The sequence below is a fragment of the Anser anser genome (assembly GCF_964211835.1).
Source record: "Anser anser genome assembly, chromosome: 13".
Lineage (NCBI taxonomy): Eukaryota > Metazoa > Chordata > Aves > Anseriformes > Anatidae > Anser > Anser anser.
Genome location: NC_139734.1, coordinates 12,995,968 through 13,015,924, shown reverse-complemented (window position 1 = coordinate 13,015,924; position 19,957 = coordinate 12,995,968). Strand labels below are relative to the sequence as shown.

The following is a 19,957-nucleotide window of genomic DNA, read 5'->3' as shown; positions in this document are numbered from 1 at the left end:
CTCCGGCTCTAAATATAAACTTCACTCCTCTTCATTTAAATCCCTTCCCTCTGCCACCGAGGGTAGGACGGTGCTCAGCGGCTGGGCACAAGGCGCTGCGCGTATCCCGTAGGTCCTGGGGTCATGCAGAAGGGTCTCCCACCAGCTGGGGACCCCAGGGGGGCTGCTGGGCTCTTTCCCCATGGGAAACAGCCACAGAGCAGCAGGGGCACCAGCACGGGGCCCAGGGAGGTGGCGATGGCATCGCATGGGCTTCTAGCAGCCTGTTTAGGAACAAGGGCGACACTGCACGTTGCCTGTAGGGGAGTTAAAGGTTGCAGTGCTGTCAGGTAGTGATTCTTGGTGCAAGCAACACAAGGGACCCGAGAGTAAGGAGTCTCCTGTTAGCTCCTTGCATACGTGCGGTTTGCAGTCAGACATTTCTGTGGTTTTAAATGAACCACAAATCTGGTGCACAACAGAGGCTTGCAGCGTTTAAACAATTAGCAAACTTAAGCAGAATTTGGCAATTAGTTGAAGCTAAAAGCAGAACAAACAAAACCACAATCCAAGAAAAAAGAGCAGCAAAACATTTTTTTCCAATCTGTTTCGAAATGAAACGTTCTAAGAATACCAAAATGTCCCACCAACCCATTTTCTAAATGAATTGCTTCAAGTTTTTCCACCTCAGCACACCATCGTTCATTTAAAACCCGACCTTCTTTAAATAAAAAGGGTAGAAAAGGAACCGCTGTTTAGGTTTGAACAAAATACCAAGATGACAAGATGAATTTTTTTTTCATTTTTTCCCCATTTCACAGGAAAGCCATATTGGGGGGGGGGGGAAGCTTTTAATTCAATCTGAACCAAATTCACTCCATCCCGCACTCTGCTCTGGAGCAATTTCCACATCCATAATGGGCATTCCCCAGGGAGCCGCTCACTGCAGCCCCTTGGTGTGAGAGTGAAGGGGACAGCTGAGCGGCTCGGCAGAGTGCCTGGGGCAATCTGGTTCCTGGCATGAGCTCGGGGAGAGCTGGCAGATCAGAGCAAGACTCATAATACTCTTTTATCAAGGGCTTTCATCGAGCCCTGCACCTCCCAGCTCCCCGAGAATACCAAGTTTCCAGCTCATAGACTCCGGGACTGTACGAGCTATTTGGGAACCTTCGCAAGCTTTAACCAACTTCTTTGGTTTGGTGGTGAAAATGCACGTAGGATTAGAAAGGAAAAACAATTACGTTAAAAAAAATGTCATTACAGAAAACTAGCAGGCTACACATCTCAGTACCACCAACAGACCGAGATGAGCTTGTTCCCTTTGTGGAGACAGGCCCCGTTAATTTTCTTGGCAGGATCTCCCATACTAAGACAACAACGAAAATGTTTGCTTTTACTTTTTTTTTTTTTTTTGACAGAGTCTGTGAACACTGGGAAGCTTGGGGTTAAAAAAATAACCCTCTTAATCTGAAATGCTACATACATTAATTTTTGCAAAGCTCAAGTTTAGGGTAAAATTTGAACTGACACATTCTCCTTGAAGGAAGAAGGGGGGGCTGAAGATAATATTTACAAAAGAGAAAAGAAAGATCAGACAGGCAAAGTGGATTTTTTTTAAGCTTGCAGGAAGATACTAAGCTCAGTAATCAGACAAGAAAGGCAACGAGCAGTTATCAAAGCAGCAGCCGTTTTAAGAGCTGCGCTCATCTGAAAGCGACTTTTAGTTCTCGGGAAAACTGCCGCCTCAACAGCTGTCCCAATTAGAGCCAGCCGGAAATTTCCCAATAAACCAACATTTTGTCAGAAAATAATTCGCTGAGTCTGAAGCGCTCGGAGCTGGCTGAACTTTTGTTGGATGCCAACGCGGGGCTGCGGCGGGGGCTGGCGCTCAGCTGGCAGCTCTGCGCCACCAGCGGGAATGGGGACAGGAAAGTCAATTTTGGGGAGCAGCTGCAGGTGCCAGGAAGCGCCTGGTCCACGTCATTTATGCTTGGGATTTGGTTTGAAAAAAGATAAAAAGGCAACTGAGTTTCTTACGAACTTGAACTCGAGCCAGGCGGATTCGTTCCTGCCATGATCCCATATGCCTGACCCCATTTTAGGAGCTGGCGACTGGATCTGCCAGGAAAAAAAAGGGAAAAAAAAGGAAAAAAATACTGTGGAGAGGCCAGTGCTGGAAGTGTCTCCTGGCAGGAGGATGGCCGTGCCCAAGTCTGCCTGGCTCCGAGGCCAGCAGGTCTCCTGGGGGCTCTCCATCCTTGCGGTGGCCTCACCACGAACCTCCTGATACCTCCTTCCCCCTCTTCATTTTTGTAAGCATAGCAAAGGCAATGACTACGGGTGTCAGGCTTTTCAGCTGCGTCTTTGAAAATTGGTGTGTTACCACTGAACACCTCACCGGGTCTGTTCCAGCTGCCTCCCTGCACGGGATGCTTATGAAAAGGAGGACAAAATCCACATGACTTAGTCTAGAAGACCCTGCCCAAAGCTTTGCACAAGTATGGAGAGATGTTCACTAGCTGTATTTAGATTATAAATTTTAAAAGACACCACACAGGACTATTCAGACCCCCTGCCACAGTCCAAGGCACCTGCTGGGGCCAGAGAAGTCCCTAAGGAAAAAGCTGTGAACGGCTTGTATGCATCCTGACCAGCAGGGAAAAGCCTTTCTGAGAGCAGTGGTCATTAATTGCTAACAATAATCAACCTATAACAGTGAGGGCTGAGGCACACACCCTGTCACATGCATCTCCAAATGAAAACAGAGCCCCTCCCAAAAGGGATTTCTTCTTTACAACACCTAGAAATGATCATTTGCAACACAAGCAGAGTTTTTCCCAGCACAAGGGAACCAGGCAGGGCAGTTATCGGGGCACAGAGCCCATCTGCAGGCACTGGTCCCCCTGCCCACACGGCTGGCTGCTGTTCACAGCGGGACCCACCACATCCCTGCTCGTGTCCCTCTGCACCCAGCCTGCCCGCTTGGAGCTGCCGCCCTCTCCAAAGCCAGAAAAACCCGCATCTGCTGCCTTCCCCATCTCATCTCGCAAGCTGTGAGATCCCACCCCTCTCGCTGCCTGTCCCTGCTGACAGCCGTGCTTCCTACAGAGCAAATGGGCTTGAAACTCAGCAAGCAGAGTCATTTGCATTGATTTCCATGGCCTGGATTCTCCGCCTGGATTCTCCCGGTCCCCACAGCCACCCCATGCCTCCGGAGCAGGAACACCACAACCCCATCCTGGAGCTCTGCTGCGCTCCTGTTTGCTCCCAGAAAAGAGTGGTGACAGCGGCTCTCACTCCCAAAAAGGGTCCCTACAGCAGTCAGAAGAACACCAGCACAACAGGAAGACTGTGCAAGAAACTTGTGTTGTTTTTTTTTTCCTTAGAGAAAATGCTTCTATTTTTGACAAAGGGACTTTCTGAGGTATGAAACCTCTTATGAAATTTCTCCCACGTCGGTGCTTTACATAAACTATTTTGCTGCAGTTGTGTTATTCATTGCACGCACTTTACACCCGTGTGAACTAGTTTATCTCAGGAGAGCGGAAAGTGGAGCCTGGCTGTAGGACATTCTGCAAGCCCCATCCTCAGCTGGGCAGAGGGGCTGGGACATACGGGAAGGGCTTGCACGCAAATCGTGCCCATCTCTGACAGAGCTTCAGCCTGGTGCAGCTCATCCGATGGAGTAGAGCCACGCTACAGAGTGAGAAAAGGGTCTCATCAGCACAAACATCACCTCTAGCTCTGCAGGAGCAGGGTGTAAATGGGCCAGGAAACACCACTCGGATGCACCGAGGCACAGCCTCCGCCAGTGGAAGCTGCAAGGACGAGCAGCATCGCACCGACGTGCTCCTGAAGAGCCCGTGGCCGCAGAGCACGGTGAGAAGACATCCTCGGAGGGATTAGCAGGGTGAAGAGTCCATCCACTGCATTAGTATCGCAGCCTTAGTTTTTTTTCTCTGGGCCTGAGATGTCAGGGCTGATAGCGGCGCAGTTTGTCTCACACCAAATGTACAGCGATGGGTCAGGAGAACAAGTGAAAATGCCACCTTTGAAGGGAATTAGATCATTAAAATGTCACAGCAGTATCTTGGGAAGCCAACCAGAGATTCCAGCTGCAACTCCTTGCTCCCTCTGCTAGGAAAAATAAATAACACCTGCCAAGCGAGACCAGGCCTTTATTTTCTAAAGAGATGACTATTTTTTTTTATATCACCATTGTTTCACACCACTCTGCCAGCAAGAGAGTCATGAGCTCATTTTCCATTGCCACAAAACCCGGTTTGGGGGGAATAAAATTTCCTCTCCAATCCGGGACTAATGGATGAAGGCTACATCCTGGGGATAATGCAGAAGGGAAACGTGTAAACCACTCCATCTCCCATCACATTGGATGAACATTAAATTAATGGCAGAGCTATAATGGGGTTTATTCCCTTTTCTAGCTTTTCACCATCCCTGCTTTCTTTCTAGCAGCAAATTACCTCCTTGTTTCTGCCCCCCGCCCCCCAAGCCATGCTTCCCACCATGGCTCAGGTCACCCAGGATGGAGGTGCAGAGCCAAAAAAAATCTCACAGCAGCACCCAGCTCAGTCAGGCTGCCCTCGGGCTCCCTGATCCATCCGTCTGGTCACAGGACAGCTGATTGCAGCTGCTGCCACCGCTCCAGACCTTCCTCTGCATTCCTCTCCTGCTTTCCCTCAGGAGGAGCAGCTCCAAACCTTCCCAGATCTCACCAGACTCAGGCTCTTGAAGTGGCAACCCCTCTGCCCTCCCTCCGTGCTGTGCTTCGGTGCCTAATTGTTCTAATGGCTTCCCAAAGCCCCCATTCATCTCCTGCCATAATTCAGGTCTTTGTTCCGCACTGTGGAGCAGAGGAAGTAAAGCAGTGTGAGGACAATGACAAATCAGACTCCGAAGGGCAGATGGCTCCTTCCCTTTGACCATGCACACAAGGAAAATCAGAGCTACCTGGTCTATTGTTTGTCAACGCCCATCTGGTCCAGGCGAGATAATAACCACAAACGTACAGAGCTGGGGCGCAAAGAATGGGGAGGCAGCACGCTATTGTGGCCGCCTGAGTGGTTCCACTGCTGGCACAGCAAAGCCTTTTGTCCACTGACTTTTTTTTCCTTGCAGATTACTTTATTGGTTACCTTTTGTGTTTTCCCTTCTCTTCCCAAGCATCTCATTACTAAGTTTGGAGAATAACTCCAGAAGTTTAGTGCTGGCCAGGAGAGGGCCATTCAAAGCCAGGGCTTTCCGGAGCTGAACCCCCACTTCTAAGGGGTCCATTAACTTTGCTCTGGAGCTGGACCACATCACTGGAATCCATCGAGGCAAATTTTTAACTCTTTTCCCAGTACTTGGGATAACCAGTGTTCAGCCACAGACTAGCCACTGGGTTCATCCATCCACAAGGTGATCTCTGTGCCGCAGGATCGGCCAGTGAAGCCCCAGCGCATCCTTTCCTGTCCTTGATTAGATGACGCTATGATTTTCTAATCAGGAGAATCACAGATGGCAAATAAATGAAATGGTGAAAAAACAAATTAATATTTATTTATGCTAAAATGCATCGTCACTTTTATTTGCAACATACCATGCATCAGAGATTGAACTTCCCTGACCGGCTCAAGCCCTTAGCGCAGGAAATAAGCTAGAAAGATTTGGAGACAGGCCATACAAGCAGGTTCAAGGCGGAGAGACACCTTAAGAGCTGAATATATTCACATCTGAGGCTTTGATTCTCCAATCCTCCTCCTGGTGATTACAAGGAGGGGAGAGAGGGATTGTTTAACTTTGAAACTCCAAAATGGCCTTGGTGTCCACAAAGGTTTTAGAGAGTGCTTGCAACACAGCAAGAGCAAGGGATTAAGCTCTAAATCCATGTTTTGTCCCTGAAAAGCTGTCCTGATCACTAATAAAGCGAATTCTCTGCTCTCAAGAAATATTTATCTACATCATTAAAACTCCCTGCTATTGTTGGGCACGACTGGCAGCCAGCAGCCAGGAGCAAAACAGTAAAACCCCTTTGGTGTGAGATGGAAGTGCCCCTGCTGAGCAGAGCAAGGGCAAGGGGAGGATGGGAATAGCTGGGTGTTGATGGGGACGGAGGGGCCTGACAGCACCATTAGCAGCCCCGACCAGGACAGCAGGGAAGCTGGGGTCAGGGCAGAGCTGCAGAGGGAGGCTTGGAGATGGCAGCTCCGAGCACGCCGCTGCCCCCATGGAGCTTTCATTGGTCCCTCCTTTATGTAAATATCATTTACTTCAAGTGCTGCTAACTGAGAGCTGCAGCCTGACAACACTCAGTCGGCTTCTGCAGAAAGCAGCACTCTGCAGAACAGGCTCTGCTCTTCTATAGCTCCTTCTGGGGTGGAGAGCACCGAGATGCTACAGGGCACGCTCCTACAGCCTGTGGACTGAGCTCATGAGAGGTCTCAGTATGCTCTGGAGTCATCCAGTCTGATTTTTGGAAGTGCTGCCATTCACAGAACCCGTGCTCAGGTGCACTGCACATCCCACTGGTCACAAGAGGATCCTGGCATGGGAGCACCCAAGTGCTCTGCTTGGAGCAAACATCACCAAAGGCACTCCAGGAAGCCCTAAGTTGGACACTGGGCAACAGGTACACACCTGAACGGTACAGAACTGGTACCACATTAACCCCACCTTTTTGGGCACATGTCCGTCATGTTGCTGCTCCACACCTCTCAGCTTCTGCTCAGGAGCAGCTGTACTCAGAGGTACGAAGAGAAGCACACTGTGCCTTTGTGCGCCGTGCTCAGCACAGCTTGTCCCTGCCCGGTCACATCCTGCAGCTGTGGCTTTGCAGCTCCCTCAGCCCCCAGAGCCATGACTCTTCCAGCTGGAAGAGCTCTCACATGGGGATAGGGCACCAAGTCCAAGTGCGTGATTGCACAAAGCAGGGAAAGGATGGACAGGGATCCAGGGCTCACCTTCTTTTCTAATGCAAGCTCAACAGTGGCCATGCAATGAAAAGGTAACAAACAGACCCAAAGCCTAACTGAAGGTTCTTCATACCACAAAGCAGCAGGGAAACTCCTTTCTGCAAGACGTGGTCATGGCTGTTATGAGTTTACAAAGCTACTGGGCCAACTGACAGAACAGCAGCAGGAAATCCAGTGAGAATTATTAAGCACGAGGACACGTCTTTTACTGGCAAATCCCTGAGCCACAGATTGCTGGAAGCTGAGAAAGAACCCCAGGGAAGCTCTGCAAGATGCTTCCTATAATCTCAGGCTTTCACTGTCATGCATATGCTGTTTGACTGCTATCAGAAACCGGATACTCTTGCGACAAGCATTTTGGCTCTCCCAGTATATCAGCTCTTCTGTGCCCATAAATTGTGAGCACGGGAATCACCTGCACTAAAGCTGGGTTAAGTTTTGGAATACCTGTCTTCCCCACACACATAGCTGGGCAATAATTTCTCAGCAAATGACTTATTTACTTTACATACATGCAATTTCCAGGCACCCAAAGTGATGCAAAAATCCAGGTCAAATTCCTTGAATAGCTTCCACCACCAAAAAAAGCAACAACTGTTCTGAAGGGTTGGGCAAATCACATGGAAAAGGGTTGGAGTCCTTCTGAAATGCTCCTTTCTGTCGCTATTTCCATAAAAGCTTCTATTTCAGGCACTTTTTATATACACTAGCAAGAGGCTCCCTGCAAGCATGAGAGGTGCAGACCCAGTTCCCTGCCCTCCCTGGAGTTACGTGCCCCCAGAGCTCCCTCCCCACCACTGCTGCAGGACACGGTCTCGTCCTGCTGTGGCCGGTGCAGTTCTCTGGAGCCGCCCTGAGCATCCGTCCGGTTGGGGAAGGGTCTTGAACAGGCAGGAGCGGATGCCAGCTCTGACATAATCCTCACAGCATCATCTGCTTCCTGGGGATGCCAGATTACGGAGCTGAAATAGCACCTTGTGCCTTTGCCCTGTGCCTTAAAGGCTGACTTTCTGTGCCTGAGTTTAGGTGCCAAATGATTCTTTCACCTCTGAAGGAAAGTTGCCCCCAAATGACCACCTTATTCCAGGCAAAGAAGGAGATGCAGGATTTCAGACAGGTGCCAGCTATCCCGAGGGGGGTCCAGATAAATGCTCAACCCACATCCTGGTGGTAGCAGTGCACCGGCTTCTCCTTACACAAACAACTCCACCTGCAGACCTTTGGGTGCCCCCATAGCCAATTTTTAGGGGGCTGCAGAATCAAAGCCCCTGACCAAATGGCCAGAGTGATTTTCACTTTGAAATTAAGTCAGCACAACACAGCTTTTGCTGATGGCACATGGCATCTCCAAACTGGGAGTCTCTCACCAGAAGCCCAGGGCTTCCCTGGCAGAAGCGTCTCTCTGAAACCCCAGTTCAGGCTACCCCATATTCACAGGGGCTACCATCGTCCAGGTTTGATTTTCACAGAAACCACAAGCACTCATGATCAGAATACTGTGTAATAAGCACGTAGATATCTGGCTATGAGGGAGCCTTCCAAAGTACTTTGGCTAAGGTAACGCACATTGATCCAAATTTTGGGAACAGAGAGTTTCTTTGATCCAGATAATAGAAAGCACAGCAAACGTGGGGTTGCTTTTGAAAGCAATTAAGGATTTCTCCCATCAGACCTGCATCCATCCCTCTCCATGACCTCCGGAGATGCTGCCCCCCACAGCACACAGGGTAAATCCCTTTCCCTGGGCAGCCGTAGGGGGGACTGTCACCCCTCACAGGAAAAGGATTTCTCCTCTACCAAGCTGTTTTGGGGAGCAAGGTGGCATCAGAGCATCCTGATTGCATTAAACTCCTGTTAGTTGGCAGAACGCTTCACGAAACCTTCATTTTTAGAAAAGTGTTTTCTCCAACTAAATTCCACCCCATTTTCCTCAGGCAATAAATGAATTTTGTTTACAAAGTATTTCAACACATAAATTTCATTTATGGAAAACCAGTCTTAGACTTCTGAGGCATTTGAAACCGTGCTGAAATACGGCAATTTCAAGCACTTACCTGTCTCCTTCCCGCAAGTCTCCGAATCAAAGGTTGCCATGACAACGAAGCCCACTCTCGGTCCAGCAAAATGAATTGTTTTTAAGTGACGTCATTATTAGCCGGGACCCAACAAAATTACGCAAACGAGCTCCCCAGACAGCAGGGCTGCAAAAAGCCCGAACAAGCAGCAGAACAATTACACTCCAAACTTAGCACAGGAAGGGAAATGTCACCCAAATCCTACTCATTAATTCTTTAAAACCCTACGGAGGAGGCCGACCTCCTCTCAGCACCCCTGATGGGGTGCAGAAGAGGAGCAGCTCTGCCCTGCCACAGGCTTCCTTTCCACCCTGGGACGTGGCACAGCCACCTGCACGTCCCAGCAGATGGCCACTGGTGTGCCCAGCACACAGGAGCTGGTTTGCGTTTTGCTGTTCCTCACCACCCTGAGCTCCTGTGACCACCACGTAATCCACCCAAGCTTCCTACCCCAGTACCCAGACTTTGCACGTCTCTGCTCCTCACCCAGGCCACCACACCACCTCCGTGAGATGACAAACCTCCAGGATTTCCTCTGCCCAGGACCATTTACAAACCCCACACCTCTGGGGCAGGGCTCTCCCAAACCAGCTGCTTACAGAGATGCCTCCCTTTATAACCCCAGTCAGCTGAACCCAATCCTCTCCTCTCCTTCTCAGTGAAGCCTTCCAACACCGGTTGCTTGAGGGTTCACACTTGATAACGAGTGTATTCTGGCAGCAGCTGTTCTCCGGGAGAGGCAGAAGAAGGAATTGGAATTGGAATTGGAATTGGAATTGCAGTGGGAGTGGGAGTCACTGAGCGCTGCATTGCTGTAGATGGTCATTCAAGCTTAATAAATCCTCCTTATCAACCCTGTCTCAATGCCCCTTGTAATTTAAGCTGGATGTAATAAGGCAGTGTGAAGGTAAAGGCCAGCTTTACGCTCGAACTGGGGATTACAGTCTGGCGCAGATACTTAAAGATTCACAACAGCAAGGAGAAATTGTAAGAGGAGCCTAAACAACTGCCCTCGAGTGCCGGGAGATAGGCTGATGAATTACAGTCCTTTCCAGCATGGGGCTGGCCTGATGTATAGCTGAGCTGGGATCCGACCAGAGACTTACTGCTCCTTGTGCAAATGTAAAACCTGTGTGTGCTGGAAAAATTACACATCAACTTTAGAGGAGGTTTCTGTCTGTACCCTATGTATTTTTATCTCCCTCTTTTATTTATTTAGTTTTAAATCATGAACATCACATGATTTTCTTTCTTTTTCTGAATAAACTCAGCAGTGCCATTATGCCTCCTGTTCTCTCCCATTCCCCACAAAAGCCTAAGAAATACCTTTTCCCTTATAAGCAACTCGCCAGGCTGCATGGAGCAAGGAGCTTTTTCTCCCCAGTTGCCTCATTACCAAAGCCAGCCCAGCCCAGCCCTTCATAGGCCTAAGCCTGAAGTTTATGGCACCAGATCAGAAGAGGAGTTTGTGGTCTTGAAAGCCTGGCTTCTTTTCCCTGGCTGTGCTATCTGGGTAATAAAAAAAATACTGCTGCTTCCTACCAGCCTTGCCTCGCTTATGTCCTTAGACTATCACGGCTGCAATACCGCCTCTGCTGAAACCACTGCTGTCAATTCCTAGATTGCTATTTATCAGGGATCCCAAAGTGCTTTTATAAAATGCCTAATGCTCAGCTAGCTCCAACGCCTCTCCCCTTCCAAATGAAACCACCCAGTGCTGTTTTTCAGATGTTTTCTCTCTGGGAGCTGAAAGGGTGGCTTTCCCTCTGCCAGGAGGTTTCCTGTGGTTGAAACCCATGCCCACAACTCCGGGCACACCGCCTGACAAAGGAACATGAGCATCCGCAGATGGAGCTGAGCAAGCCCATGCTGGGAAGTAGCCCGCCTTGCTTCTTGGGCTGCTGCACCTGCACTCCTAACGTGAAAAGTGAAGGTGCTGGGGGCAGGCAGGAGAGAAGCCGCAGCCACTTTTTGCCACCTCCAGTTCCCAGGAGCGTGTGTTTCAGGTGCCAAAGCCCGGGACCCCCTGCGGGGCCCCCGTGGCCTGCCAACGTGTGACAGCTTAAGGGAGAGTGAATCCCAGCAAGCCACAAATCCATCAAGCGCAAACGTTCTCCGTGGAGTGGGGCGACCGCAAAGTCTCAAATCATGTTCCTGCCGACAAGCTGCTGATGGATGAGCTCGGTCAGGAGGAACCGGGCTTTGCAGGAAAAAAGTGCCGTTCACTCACAGGCAGCAGCACGGCGATGGAAGAGCCCCATGAGTGGGAATCCTGCAGTGTCAGACCTACTCACATCATGGGGAGAGGGAAGCAGAGTTGAGAGCTCCTTCCACAGGGGGAACCCCGATTTGGTGTTGGGGTTTCCGATCCCACCACCCAAATGCACAAATGCTAACTCCTGGCTGGCTTTGGGGCTCTTGCCCCACCCCAGGAGGAGGTGGTTTGTAGAAGAGGTTTCTGGAATAGCCACAGGGGCTGAGGACCCTTGAAGGGCAGAGGAAGAGCACTGCATCCCAGGGGACATTTTCCTTCACCCGGCTGAGTGGGGCTCTGGGCTGTGCGGCCGTCCGGGCACAGGAGACACATTTATCTGCTCCCAAATGTCCTTCACTGCAGGAGCCGTACATCAACAGTTCCCCCTCTGAGCGCTGCTGTGGTATAAGCACCTAATAATAAAAGCTGGCTATTGCTTCCCTAAGACACCTGTCAGCCGGAGTGTTAAGTGCCAGGGTAATAAATACTTGCTCTGCTATGCCTCTTCTTCGCGAATTCTCCTGGCTCTGCCTGTTTTCATTAGTATTTCTTTTCTGTGGACACTGCAATTACACTCTGTTCCTCTTCAGGGCCCTTGTTCCAGGTTCAAATAGAGAAGTGATAATGCAGGGAAGCTTTTTACATCGCTGTTTATTTTTGTCTCCTGAGTCAGGAAGATCTTTTCAGGCTGGGTCCAACCCTGTGCAGTTCTGGTGGAGGGAGGACTCGGGGAAAGGGGTGAAGGCTTCGGGTTCCAGCTTTTGTCATTGAAAACATTGTGGGATTCTTCCTCACATGCTCTCGACGAGGTCACAAGATATGCTCCTTCCTCGGGAAGACATAAGTATGCAGCCTGTACCACCAAGACCCGTGATAACCATCCATCTGCCACGGCAGCTGCGAGCCCGCTGCTCCCAAGCCTCCTCTGTCTTCCGACTCTCTGAGCGAGAGGGAGGATTCAGCTGAAAGCAGCAAATTCAGGCGTGCAACTTTCCTTCTCAAGGTTGCAATATGTTTGGAGGGATTGTCCCGCTGGCAAGTCCCTGGTGCAGCTTCCAGATGGTGCTCAGGGAACCCAGGGAAGAGGGGAAGGAATTTCACTCCTTCAGGAGTGAAAAACAACTGGCTATGGCACTGGAATTATTTCCTTCTCCTGCTATTTCCCACTGGTAATTGGGGTGGGAGGTCCAAATGAAGTCCCTACACCTTAAATTTCCTTGCTAGCAGACAGCACGGTCCCCTGGACACACACGGCTGCTGGCTGAGTGCCATGGCACGGTCGGCTAGGTGCTATTAAATCTCTAGAACCAGGGTTGCCACAACCAAAACTCCCTGCTGCAAAGGTGTCTGGACCGGGGTAAATCCTAAGTCACGCCTGGAAGCTGCGTGGGTGACCAAAGTGATGCTGGAGGTCGTTGTAACAGCTGAGCAGCGCAGCAGTGTGGGTCGAGCTGCCTCCAACCTGTCCTTGGCATGTGTTCCCTCTACCGCATGGCCACGGACATTTGGGCTGAGGGCCTCCTGTGTCCTTCTTCCCACCAGGGTCTCCCTAAGGCATGATTTAGCTGAAGAAGCGTACATGGTGGGTGGTATAAGCCAGTGTCTTGGGCAAAGCCTTTTCTGGTCACCCCTAGAGCAGCAGAAAGCTTCGTTCATGTTGTATGCGGAGAAATGCCAGAGAGTTTTACTAAAAAACCAAAGTCTAACCACAGGCAGCACTGGGGGGAACATGCACACCCCAGCTCTCACACCATCCTCCCAGCTTTGGGTCAGACCCCCAGCTCCCCAGCCAACCGGCCTCAACCATATCTTGTGCCCTCCACCCCCCTGCCATTGGAAAGGAAAGCATTTTAAACATGATATGATGGAAGTCAGGGAATATTTTCCCCTGAAATACTTATTTTTTCCCAGGGAGCTTTCCTGCTCACCACTGGGACAAACTCTCCAGCTGTGCAGGAAGCCCAACGCCCAGAGAACTTGCTCCCCAGGCTTCCCACCACTTGCCTTTGAGAAACAGACCCTGGAAAAAAAACAATAGTGCAGCGCTTTTTTAAAATATGATTTTTTATTTGTTTTGATCAGAGTTCAAGAGAGTGGGTAGAGTGGAAAAGCGGAGTGATTTAGTTCAGTGAAAAGGTCTAGTCCCGCCTGGTGTGTTAGGCCAGGAGGTTAGGAGGTGGTCAGAAGAGTCCTCCTCGTCCACTCAGCTTGTCGATGTCGTTCATGTTGTTCTGGTTTCTGATGTTTTCTAATCTCTCTTCAGAACTTCACTGTAATTTTTGAAACATTTTTCTGTTGCTTTAACTCACTGAAAAAGCTAAAAGCTGAAAAAAATTGCAGGACTCAAAATCCTGCCAATTAGAATGGGCGATTTTTTTTTTCCAGCAAAGGTTGAAAAATACGATTCAAAAATACAAACAGGCATTGAACAGTGCACCAAAAAGCGTTTGAAACACAAATCTCAGAAAGAGAGAGAGGGAAAGAAAGAAAGAAAGGGAAAACACTGAGAGAGAAATAGAGAGAAAGAGGAAGGTCACAGTTTCCATGAGAAATCCCTTAAGAAAGTGGCTAACAGCTAGTCAATAGAGAAAATAAAGTCAACAAAAAATTAAAAAGTGTATTTTTTTCTAGTCGTTAATTATTTACAGCTGTAATAACAGGATTGTCATGCATCAAACTGCTGCCAGCTAGATTCTTTCTCATAGTGAAGTGAAGAGAGTCTCACAAGATGGCAAACAAAACAGAAGACGTACCAGGGGCACGGATTCAACCTGAGGCAGTGAAAATGAGCGTATTTTCTGGCAATTTGTTGCAATGTGTTCTTTCTTTCGATGGGCTGCCCTAGTGTGATGCTAATGCAATTCTCCCCAACGGTGGATGCCAGGGCTCCAGCAAAAGAAGCAACAGGCACTGACCCAGAGCCAGGTGACAGTGAAATTCTCCTTGACATGGGGGTACTTGCGAGGAGCCCTTTGACTCCAAACACATCCCCACAAAGGCAATGTGACAGCGACACAGGTTTCCCAGCTCTGCTCTTTTTTTTGCGGTTGCAAAAACCAAATTGTTCAATATATGATTGCCTTTATGTTTGCTGGGTTCCCTGTAAAGAGACAGGAGGAACTGAGAGACTTTTCAGAGGAAACGGAGAGCTGCCAGCAGCGTAATGTGAGCCAATGGACTTATAAAGTTGACAGGACCTTCAAGCAGCAGGGGAGAGAAGAGCCAAGAGCCGTCGAAGACAGCGAGAGCATCCTGGCTCACGCAGCAAACTGAGGACTGGGCTTCCCTCTCCAGGCAGACAGGGTCTTAAAAGCTGCTTTGCAGAAGATGCGCCTACCTGCAGCATTCCTCTGGCCATCGGGATGGCCAAAATGGATCCAGCCAGGTTTTGCGTTCCCTCTTGAGGCAGGCTTAGGGTCGGGACCTCAAAACCCCTCACGATGCTCAGTCACACACACACTGTGTGGGGCTAAAGGCTCGTGGGATTCAGTTGTTGGAAAAGCAATGCTGCTGGGAATATCCAAGTGTCTGGGGCAAGAATAAAAGGGCTGTGTTGGAGAATTTGTGATGTGTGGCACTAAGTTTTCCCAAAAGATGCTGGGCAGTGCTGCCAGCAGTGACCTTGGTCCCAGGTCCCAAGAGAGAGACTTTTCTCCCTCGCTCCCCTTGCTCCCTGTGCCCCCCAGACCTCCCAGAGCCACCTGAGGACCAGCAGAGGTGGATGAACCTCTTTGCAGAAGATTTAGCAAAGAGAATGAAAGGGAAGTAAAACAATTTAAAGCTGCCATTTTCTCTTTCAAAGAGAAAAAGCTTGACTTTTAGATACACTTTGTGAGCATAAATATACACACACTCCCACATATATATGTAAAAACCTTGGCTGACTGAACAATTACAAGGTCAAACAGTAAATATTTATATCTTGAAGCTATCAATCTCATCTGCGCCGTGGCATCTAGCCAAAAATGCCTTCAGGGGTAGTTTAGCTTGATACACAGAGAGGCTTGGTGAACCGTTTAAAGTTTTTCCCCCTGCTTCAGCATCAATAGAGCATTCACAGTGCATGAGTGTGCCTCTCACCCTGGCTGAGCCCTCCCCACCACCAAGGAGGTCTGCAAAGCCCGGGTGGATACTTGGCGGGGCGGGTTAACGTGTGCTAGATTGCTCTGTTCCCCCGGCTGTTGCAAAGGAGCACCGCAGAGAGGCTGTTTTTACCGCAGCCTCTGGGACAGGAAACAGCTTCGGGTTTTAGAAGGTCTCAGAGAGCTTCTCAGCGTAACAGAGGGTCTTCCCAGACCAGATGACCTGCAGCAGGAGAAATACCTTCCTGACCTGTGATGCAGCCCTATAATTCTCCCCAAGGGGGCAGCTGAGAGGAATCTAAGATGTGGACACGTGTAATCAAGGCAGCATATGAGAAACAAATGTACCTTGTGTCCACAGGATGGCTGCTTGCAGAAACAGGTTGGTCGGGCCCTTGTTGGCATGCCAGGTTTGTGTCTGGGGTCAGCGAGCACGGGGGCTGCTCACACAGGGTGGTCCTACAGCAAATAAACCAGGTCCCCACCAGTGCCACCGAGCTGGTGGAGATCAGGAGGGGATGAGCTGTGTTGGCCTCAACAATTTGTTGTACAGCTTAGGGAGCAGTGAAGCTGACTTTGCTCACATTGAGCTTGGTGCGTGGAGAAGAACCGGGCAGCTGTGCCCCGGGTGTCACAGCCCTGGCTGGTGATGTTCAAGGAGCGTTTTCAGAGAAGTCATATGGGGATAGCTCCATCAGCCCTTTAGAAGCATGGGTGGCACCCAGTGACCCCTTCTCCCTGTCCCTCACACCTGCAGCACTGACCTGGTGCTTGCAGCCACCACGAGCTGCCTCCGCCGACAGCCTGGAGGACCTCAGCTGAACCATCCCCTGCCTTCCCAAGCATTCAGAGCACCCCAAAACCACACCGATTTGGCCCATGTGTGGTCTCAGAGGAGGGCAGGGGCAGGGTGTCAGTGCCAAAACCTCCACCTGACATTGTCAGGAGGAATGCAACCGCAGGTTGGGACTACAAAGCAGGAGTACAGGCTAACATCACTTTGGTCACCCTTAAAGCCTTCTAATTCCTTCCTGGGAGACTCTCATCAAGTCAAGGGGCTTTGAGCCTTGCAAAAAGAAAAGAAATGTTGGAGTATCGAGGTTCACAGTGAAATGCAGAGCCCACTCCGTGCACAACTGGCTTTCTGTGGAGTAAACTGTCGATGGCTGTGTACATGTCCATCCCTACACAGCCCAGTTATAAAAGAAGGGCCCCATAGAAGAAGGGCCCATCAGCAGCCTCGTGTTAGCTGGGAGGGAAATGTCCCAGTTTGAGCCTCTGACAGATTTTAAAAAAAGAACATTATCTTCTCTGTGATGTCTGCTGGCAGGAGATGCTAAACCACTTATTTATAACTATCTTCCCGAAATGCTTCCCTGATTGGAAGCCAAACTACAAATCCTGTTTGGTTTGTTGTCTTTAACCAAAGGATGCCGGTATTTCTGCTTCCAGCTGGCAAAAAGACTCAGGGCCAGTGCCAGGCTTTGGTGGGAATAGACTTGGCTTTCAAGGCGTGCTAACACTGATCCAGGGAGGGAGCCTTTTATCCAGCAGAGAGCAAAGTTTTCAGAGCTGGGGAGAGCAAAGATGGGCCAGCAGGTGGGTGCCACCAGCAAGCCAGCCTGGTGGACTGTGTCCTGCAGAGGAACAAGGGTCTGGGGGCAGCAGGATTGAAGGAGAAGTGGAGAAGACAGACAGGAGGTTCACCCTGACAGTGCAGCAGGTGGGATTGCCCTCGGGCAGAGGGGATTTTGGGGAATGCCCAGGCTAGTGGAGGGGGCTGAGGAGGAGACTCAAGTCAGCGAAGTCACTGGATCCCATATTTAATCTTGCCTTTGACATAATTCCATTAGTAAACACAATATACTCTTTGTTACCATTTTATTGTGTTTGTTTTGCTTTTTATAGGGTTTCTATTTCATTCACTTAGGCCTGAGTATTATAGTGAGATGAATGTTTTATGAGATACACTTCATCTAGCTTATTTAAGAAAATGACATCCAAGTAGTCTCCCAAACAAACAGCCTCACGGCCAGTTAGCACAGCGATTACAGCCGGGGAGCTGGGGGGTGGCAGCAGCACCCACTGCTGGAGGGGACAGTGCTGGCATGGGGGGAGCACAAGGGGCACGGGGGTGTGCGGGGTGCAGGGCAGTGCTGGGGCAGTGCCAAAGTAGCGGGGATGTCCCCCCTGCCCAGCAGATTTGGGGACAGTGCGTCCTCCCTCCGCTCCTCCAACCTGATGCTGGGGCTTTCCCCTCCTCGCTGCCTGCCGGGGAGCCCTGGGGATGAAAGGCACTGTAGAAATGTCACGGGTGGTTTGGGGTGTGGATGGCACGGCTAGAGCTGGTTTCCTTCACATCTGCTTGGGGGATGTGCCACGTCTCGCCCCACGCTGCCTGCTGGTGGACGGGACACGCCGGGGGCTGAGCTGAATGTCTCCGAGCTCCTCTCCTTGTGCGCTGCTGCTGAGCCAGCAAGAGAGGTGAGGGACGGGCAGGACTTGCACCAACGCCACGCACACTGCAGGATGAAGCATCCTGCCCTGCCCCGCTCCATCCTGCCGTCCCCATGGATATTCCAGGTGGGGCGAGTCCTGCGCCTCGTGCTCAGCCCCGCTCCGGTGCTGGCAGGGGGTGCTGAGCTCGGTGCAGAGGCTCAAAGCAATGCTGAAGACATCACGCTGGGGGTGCTGGGGCCCCGAGCTGGCTGCGTGCACCCAAAATGTGCGGGGGGCAGGTGGAGGGGGCAGCCAGTGACCAAGGAAAGAGGTGGCGCATCCCATCCTGGGAGCAGGGCTGCTGGCAGGATCAGTGCCACCCGTGGGATGGGGATGAGCACTCACAGACGGAGTGCTCCTCATAGCAGGACAGTGTGTGCAGGGGTCCAGGCACCAGGGTGGGGTAGGAGGGACAGGGCTTGGGTGCCACCAACTTGTGCTGCTGCTGGGAAGGGGGCAGCTGCTGGTTTGGGACCCTGACTGAAGGGCCATGAAGAGAGAAAAAGCCTCTCTCCAAGGCACTGGGGGGCTTTCTTGGAAGGGTTTGCAGGTATTAGAGCTGTGTCTCATCTCAGTGGGTTTGTGAGATGGCGTCTGGTCACACATCTCCCTGGGACAGCAGTATCCCCCCCACCACCACCACTGTTTCAAGGAGCCCCTTCTGCTGTTTTCCCCTGGTGGTGAGGACGCTCAGCTGCATTCATGGGGGACAGGGGGGTTCTTGGGGACCGACTAGAGCCCAGGCACCCCCACAGGTGTCAGAGTGGTTCCTGGTGTGCCAGGGCAGGAAGGGGCCTGAACCAGCACTGCTGCTCAGGTGCACGAGAGCAGGAACACACCGTGAGCTGGATGTCCTGGGGGTGTGCTCCTCCCTGGCAGTGTGGCTCCCCTGGGAGGCAGGGGCTTCTCTGCCTAAATCCACCGAGCAGTGAGATATTTGTTACTGGGGGCTGCACAGTAGCCAAAGGAAGATGAATGGGGAGCAGAGAAGTCAAGAAGGAGAAGTGGATGGGGCCAAGAGAAAGTGATAAACTATCTGTCTGAGCTCAATGGCTTCCTGATGCTGAAGGCACGTGGCCTCACAGCTACTATCTCCTCGTAGGCATTAGAAAGCTCCAGTCCTGACCTCAGTCACTCACTGACCCTGAGAAAAATGATTTCTCTAGTAGGAAATATCCCGTCCTCTAACATGAATTGCCCCAAGAGTGCAGGATGTCAGACAGACAAGACCTTTCTCACCTGTTCTCATCTGGGGAGAAGCATGGAGGAAACCAGCAGCTGGGCTTGGTTGAAGCAGCTGGTGAAGACAGAGAGGAGGAAGCCCAGTAGATACCTACAAGATGCTGTCACCCTGTTCCACACCTGCCATGGTTCTACCAGCCCCTGGCACTGGCCCACGCAGCACCGCTCCCTCTACAGAGCAGCTCCCCTGCCCCTAGGGGAGCACAGCCTAGCACAAAGCGCCAGGCACTGAAGACCAGCCCAGTGACTGACTCTGGAGGCCTCCACGTCCTTGAGCCCATGCCACCAGGAGTGTCCACCACGCTAGGGCAGTCCATCGCAGAAGAGGAGGAAGGAGGCAGCCACCAGCGGAGAGGAGCGCGAGATGGCAGTGGCATGCAGACCGTGGAGGAGGAGAGATGGAAGCACAGGGTGACTTGGGTGGGTGGGGACATCAGATTCACCATGTTAGAGGCACAACTTGTTATGATCCTTTTTTTTTTCCTTTCATCATCAAAGAAAAAACAAACCAAAATAAGACAAAACTAAATGTATACGGGATTAAATTAAAATCACAGTTTTGTTTACATTATAAAAGAATGATCTAATAGTAATAATAATATCAAATGAACAATAATAATTAAACAAAACAGGAGAGAAGAAAGCCCTGGAGAATTCCTGCCTGGGTGTTGCTCACTGATGGAAGGTTTATTGGACCGGTTTTATTGTTTGGGGATCATTCCTTTGATAGCTGACTCCCGGTTTACATAGGTAGCCCAGTAGACTAAGTTGAAAATGGCAAAGAGGACTGGAAAGACGATGCGGGACATCTTGTCTACCTTGCTGACGCTGTTGTACGTCTTCTTACTCTCT

General features: G+C 50.7%; 1 protein-coding gene across 3 annotated transcripts in view; it reads right to left on the bottom strand.

Annotated features, from left to right (window-relative positions):
• The window catches only part of LOC310880577 (gamma-aminobutyric acid receptor subunit gamma-4), a 46,344-nt gene extending 36,657 nt beyond the window's left edge, over positions 1–9,687 (bottom strand). For 2 of the 3 annotated variants that reach the window (XM_083796650.1, XM_083796649.1), the window contains exon 1: positions 9,550–9,610. The gene's annotated coding sequence lies outside the window, so the exon portion shown is untranslated. Of the gene's footprint in view, positions 1–9,007; positions 9,155–9,549 lie in introns of all 3 variants that reach the window. The other variant, XM_083796648.1, reaches the window with a different exon arrangement.
• Positions 9,688–19,957: the final 10,270 nt, after the last annotated feature.